Source organism: Ailuropoda melanoleuca, chromosome 1 (genome assembly GCF_002007445.2).
Source record: "Ailuropoda melanoleuca isolate Jingjing chromosome 1, ASM200744v2, whole genome shotgun sequence".
Taxonomy (NCBI): Eukaryota; Metazoa; Chordata; class Mammalia; order Carnivora; family Ursidae; genus Ailuropoda; species Ailuropoda melanoleuca.
In genome coordinates, this window is record NC_048218.1 from 157722381 (window position 1) to 157728088 (window position 5708).

Consider the following 5708-nt stretch of genomic DNA (forward strand, 5'->3'; position numbering starts at 1 on the left):
TGTGTAAGTCAATGCCACAGGCTCCTTATCATAAAACATGATCTAAGATATTCAGAATAGTAAATTTACAATATTGTTATGTCAGCATTCTCTGATGATGTGTGGGAGGGAAACAAAAACCTTCAGGCAATAGGATAACCTCAGTCTGAGTTAAGCAAACACGATCTGTTTAGATTCATATACACTTGCTTGCCATAGCCATTGTTTGCATTAGACAGCAAAATTATTTTCCAGTTTGAAAGCTTTCCTGATTACACTTTGAAGGCAGGCAACTAGATGTAAAAGTTAAGAAGTGATAAAAACTTACTAGTTCTAGTGATATTACTTATAAAAGCCAATATTATCCTGGCGCAGAAATAACCAGAATGAAATAAAAATCAAGTCCCATTTGTTTTGCTGTTACTATTTTACTTAACTTCAGGTTTTGTATACCTATAAGTAACCAGGGAAAAATTCCATGTAATTTTGAATAAAATATATTTGCTAATGAATTCACTAGAAAATGAATAGCTCTAGTACTTAAAATTGTGATTGTTCCAACAGTTACTGAAGATACTGAAAGTTCAGTTTCTTTGTTTATTGTATTTTACTCCATAGTTATATGTTCTCTATATATAAAGAAGGAGCATGCTTCCTGAATGGATAACATCTACATGGAACAATATTAACTTTGGTTTTTCCTTTAAGCAAACATGACACTAAATATTATTTTCATTCATGAAAAAAGTTAGGCAAATTACTTTGCAAATGGAATTATCTTTCCTGCTGAATTAAACTTTATTATTTTCTATGTATTCCTACTGATTAATACGTATAGAGCATTTTAATAACACTTTGTGCATCCTTTCAGTGCAATGAACCTATCACTTAGAAATCCTCACAAACAGTGGACAAAAATATACAGTAACAAGAGAAAACAGTGCTGGCTTCATATTGCTTATTTGCATTCAGCTTTTTTACAGCTGCCTCCTCAAAATATAAGCAAGAGGACTGATTTAAGTTTTTGCTGTTTGGGGACCTGATAAGAGATGAAGGATAGATGCTACAAAGCCCACTGAACACCGAACTGGAATAATAATAAAGCTGTCTTTCTAAATAACATGCCTGTGCCTGTCAGTAGCGAGTTTATTTGTGTTTTTCACTGCTTTGTTTATGTTAGTGCCCCCTCCCTCCTGGGTGCCTCAACAGTTAAACAAGCAGGTATTTACCTCCCACTTAATCCTGAGCTTTAAAAATATAGACCAAACTCTGAGGTTCTTAAAATTTTCAATCATATTTATTTATTGCAGAAAAATAATATACAAAGATATTTACAAAACAATCATAAAAATATGAATGCATTTAGACACCGGATCTATTTGCATTTTACCATGGGTCATCAATAAATAAATAGAATGTTGTTTTTTGTATTTTAAGTTTTTTTTCTCTCAGAGGAAGATGTAAAAAGGAATTAACTGACTGTGATTTTGCAAGTCAGTTTGATCCCCGTATTTTTATTTCTAAAGACGTTCTTAAAATTCCTCTGGTTGTTAACCATTTTAAAATGGAGAAAGTCCATAATGATGCCTTTCCTTTCAGTGGCTGATTGGCACGACCTCTTGAGAATGCATGCATGAAAAAATAAAAATAAAAACATTCTTCGTCAAAAAAAAAAAAAAGGAACACAAACAACTGTTCAGACTTCTATCAGAATGTAGAGGTGTGAGGATGGTGCCGCTGCCCGTCTGGGAATCACTGTCCACGGGCCTGTCTCGCTTTCTCTTTTAAAAGTGCGCCCCACGCCCTGTTTCTTTGAATTTGGGTTCTGCTCTTCTAACTTCCAAGAAAATCTTTGGCATATATATTTAATTTTTAGTTATCCAGCTCCAGAGTCTCTAGACTGTCCATTTTCTCCTTCTCTGGAAACAATGACATCTGCAAAAACCCAGAGGGGGGAAAGTTGGTTATTGTTTAGGTCTTCGTGGCTGTTTTCTAAGACTAGTGAGCACTGTTCTTATCACCACTACTGAGAAATTACGCTGAACAACCTGGAAGGATTTCAGCCCAAGGGCAAGAGGAAGTGGGTGGGCGGAAAGAAAGAGGAGGTGGAATTTGGAAGCATTTGTTTTAAGGAGAACGAAAACTTCAAGCCAAAAGAAAGGGAGGCGCTGGCAAGAAAACCGTCCTTCTAGCCCTGACCCTTGAATCTCTCCCAGTCTTCCCTCCTGTCCGTCACGCACACTCACGCACACGCACACGCCTCACCGGGGCGCATCCCCCTCTCCCTAGCGCGGACCGACCTGACTTTCAGGGACGGTCAGGGGATGAGGTGGCGGTGCCAGGCTGGGAGGGAAGGTGGGAGAGGGGGCTGAGGAAGGCAAGGTGGACGGGGAGCCGCCTGGCCGTCAGTCCATCTGCCACCTGAGCGGCGGAAGGGCGAAGGGGCGCAGAGGCGCCGGTCCTTACCTAGGTCTCCGGCCCTGCCGAGGGGGTGGGGAGCTCCGCCTGCTAGTGGGACGCGGACATGGACCAGGCCCCCTCCATCCTCCAGACCGAGAAGGCGTAGCTGAGCCGCTCGTGGGCCACATAGCTGCAGCTTGCCATCTTGGAGTCCAGCTCGTCGCTCTGGAGGACCTGGTAGAGGAAGTCGATGTACCTGGCCGCTAACTTGAGGGTCTGGATCTTGCTNGGGAGGGAGGCGGGAGGGGGAGGGGACGGTGTGGATGGCCCCGAGGTCCAAAAAGTAGGCGCCCAACGGCTGCACGCACACCCTGCTCGGCCTCTTGGAAACGCTGCCGGTGCCGGCGAGCCCGCGAGGTGTCTGGGAGTTGGACGAAAGCTGCAGACTAGGAGGCTCTTATACCTCCGTGCAGGCGGAAAGTTTGGGGGCAGCAGTGTCATTGGCCTGACGTGGGGAGGAGGGACTTTTCGAAGTTTTATAGGAAAGTTTCCGCTTTCCAGCCCCCCTTCCCCGTCCCCACCCCCCCTTCCTCAGGGTCTAACAATTCGTTTTCCCAAACCATTCAAAAACGACCTGGCTCCGGCGGCCGGCCCCTCTGCCCGCCTCCTTGCTGCCCTCCCCCTTTTCTCCCCGCCGCCCTCCTCAGGACGGCGCGGGGCGATTTCCTTCCGCGCCGGAGCGCGCGGTCCGCGCCCCCGCACCCGAGCGCAGCCCCGGAAAGCGGCCGGAGGGGACCTTTCGGCCGCGGTGTCAGTCCCTCCCGGAGTGGCTGTGACAGCAGCGGCAGCAACAGCTTCTACGCAGTGGGTGATGTCTCATCTCGCCCCTGTACCCTCTAGGTCCGTGGGGCCGCTTTGGGATTGCTGGGGTGGGGGCAGTGGCAGGAAAACTGGCAACCGCGGAGATCCCCGCAATAGCCAGGTAGACGGGCTCCCAGAGTCTCAAAGGTCAAACCACCGCGGCTGGCCCTGAGGTCGTGGGCGTTTTTGAAGACGTGGCCGCGACGCGGGGACTGCGTATCTGTGCCCCGGCCTGCTCTCCCCCCTCCCTGAGAAGCATCTGGGCCTTCCTTTTCCCTCCACAGTGACCCAGTCTCAAGCTTCCTAGCACGCAAAAGACTACACCTCCGACAGTGCTGGAGACCGCTCGTTCTTTCTCCGAAGTAGTCCTGTCCTTGGAGGAGGCATCGGGGTCAGAGAGGGACAGTGCAGCGGGGCCAGAGAGGGACAGTGCAGCATCTCCGCTGCGGCCCTGATCTCCTAAGCTGCCATCCCAAGGTGGAGGACCCTGTGGCCTTTTCATCCCTACCCTACTCTCAAATAAAGCCCCACATTGTTACCTCTAAAAGTAGGCTCGAAAGAAAGTGAGATGAGGTTCAAGCCCCCGAATAAGCGCGCGGCTGATGGCTGTGAGAGGCACCTTCTCCACCCTTCATCCCTAGGAGGTGGAGTGGGCAGTCAAGCTTCGTGTGACCCATACGTGTTCCAGTTACTTGGACAGTTTTATATTTTAAGCAGTTCTATCTAATACGTTAAGAACAACGAGCCCCAGAACCCCAAAGAGGGTGTTAATGCAGATTCTGGCAAATAGGAGGCAACAAAAGTTGGTGGGCTGGAAGGGAAGGCGTGGGGGAAGAGAAACCCCTCTTTGCAATGCCAGACTTGTTTCTCTTTTTTGGAACGACTTGGGATAGAATAACCTTTTCGTGTTCATCCGTTAAGTTGCAAAGCAAACTAGAGGTCAAAAGCAGTAGTCGGTTTTCCCGCCGGGCGCGGGGGGGTGAGATTTAGGGGTGCTGAGGTTGTGTGCCCTGCGCAGGCCGAGCTCCACTCACGCTCTCCCCAGACTGGACTGTCAGATGAGAATTAACTCAGCGAAAGGCCCCGTTCTGGGCCTGACCGAGGGTCTCGGCTGTGGGTGTGGGGGGGGAGGAGGAGGAAGCCCAGGCGACTGGAGGGCAGGCCATGTGGCTGTGCCCCGCTGAGGCTCACAGTTTCAGTCCGGAAACCCTGGGGTCTGGAGCCCTGGAGCTGACTGAAGGGCTCAGACTTGTGGGGAAGTGAGGGCAAGAGGCATCCCCCTCTCCCGTGGGGGTCAAACAAGGCTGTGCTTTCTTGGTAGGGGCGACTTGCAGGATTTGGCTATCACCACTTTTACAAATATTCAGAAACAATGACCACAGCATGCCAACTGGCCTGCTTCTAGAGTCGCTGCCGTATTTTAAAATGAGATCCTCTCTGAAAATTAAGGATACCTCCATTTACTAGTATGCAGGCAGGTATCCTTAAAAGGAAGCACACTGTGATGTGACACTTCTTCTGCCTTTAGGATTTTATCTCTTGGAAGCTGAGAATAAGGCAGAAATTCTGCCACTCTCCCAAGTGTTCTCTATTAAAAATCCGAATTAGCGATTATTCCACAATTTTTATTCGAAGGTCGTTGCAGGAATCTTGAAAAATTCCGCCTTTGCCTCTCTCTCTTTTTTTAAAGATCGATCTCAAATCTTAATTTTGTTTTTCTTTTCCCTTTAGTTGAATTCTTAAAACTAAAGAGATGGGATAATTGGGCTTTTTCCTTTGTGGCTATGGGTAAGCAAGACAGGAAAGTGTGGGCAAAGTATAAAGGGAAACCTTACCTGACCAAGGGGATTTGGGGTTGGGGGATGGAAATGAGGGCAGAGGAGCTAGAGGAGAAACCGAGTCCCCAGCAAGGCAGCAGCCAGGGATCATTAGCCAGTCGGGCTTGCAAAGTCATCAATCTCCAAGACTGGTTCTTAAACAAGTGAAGCCAACCCTATTCTGGGCACTAAACTTATAGAGGATGAAGAGCGCCTGACCATTGGGTACCAGGGATCCCCAGGGCTGAGGCTGCAGTCTGGATGCCAGAGTGCTTACAAGAGAGTTTAAAATGAATGACCTAACCAGAACCATCCCAGCATGGAATCTTCCTGACAGAGTCACGATGAATGACTTTAGTTCTGAGAAGAAATTTCTCTTGAACTCTTGAAAGGAGTGGAGGATGAGAATGAGAGGGTTTTGAGTGCCTACATGTTACTTTTTGAGCAGAAGGCTGTGGCTTGCCAAATGAATTTCCTCTCGCAATTTTTGGGGCTTGGGCTTGATACTCCCTACTTTGCAAACTGTAATATTTTATGGCCAGATTGTCCCACTCTGTTCAACTATAGATGTATCCTACCTAACATTTTATCTAACAATTTTCTTGTCTGCACTTGCTGGGGAAAGCAGAATTGGTTCGAAAATTTCAGCCT

The 5708-nt window shown here is 47.7% G+C and overlaps 1 long non-coding RNA gene across 1 annotated transcript; it reads right to left on the reverse strand.

The window, feature by feature from the left end:
• Positions 1-1254: 1254 nt before the first annotated feature.
• On the reverse strand, positions 1255-2661 carry LOC117803953. Its single transcript, XR_004628069.1, has 2 exons — positions 2446-2661; positions 1255-1914 (listed from the first exon to the last, which is right to left on the reverse strand). It is a non-coding gene; the product is annotated as an uncharacterized LOC117803953 (long non-coding RNA).
• Positions 2662-5708: the final 3047 nt, after the last annotated feature.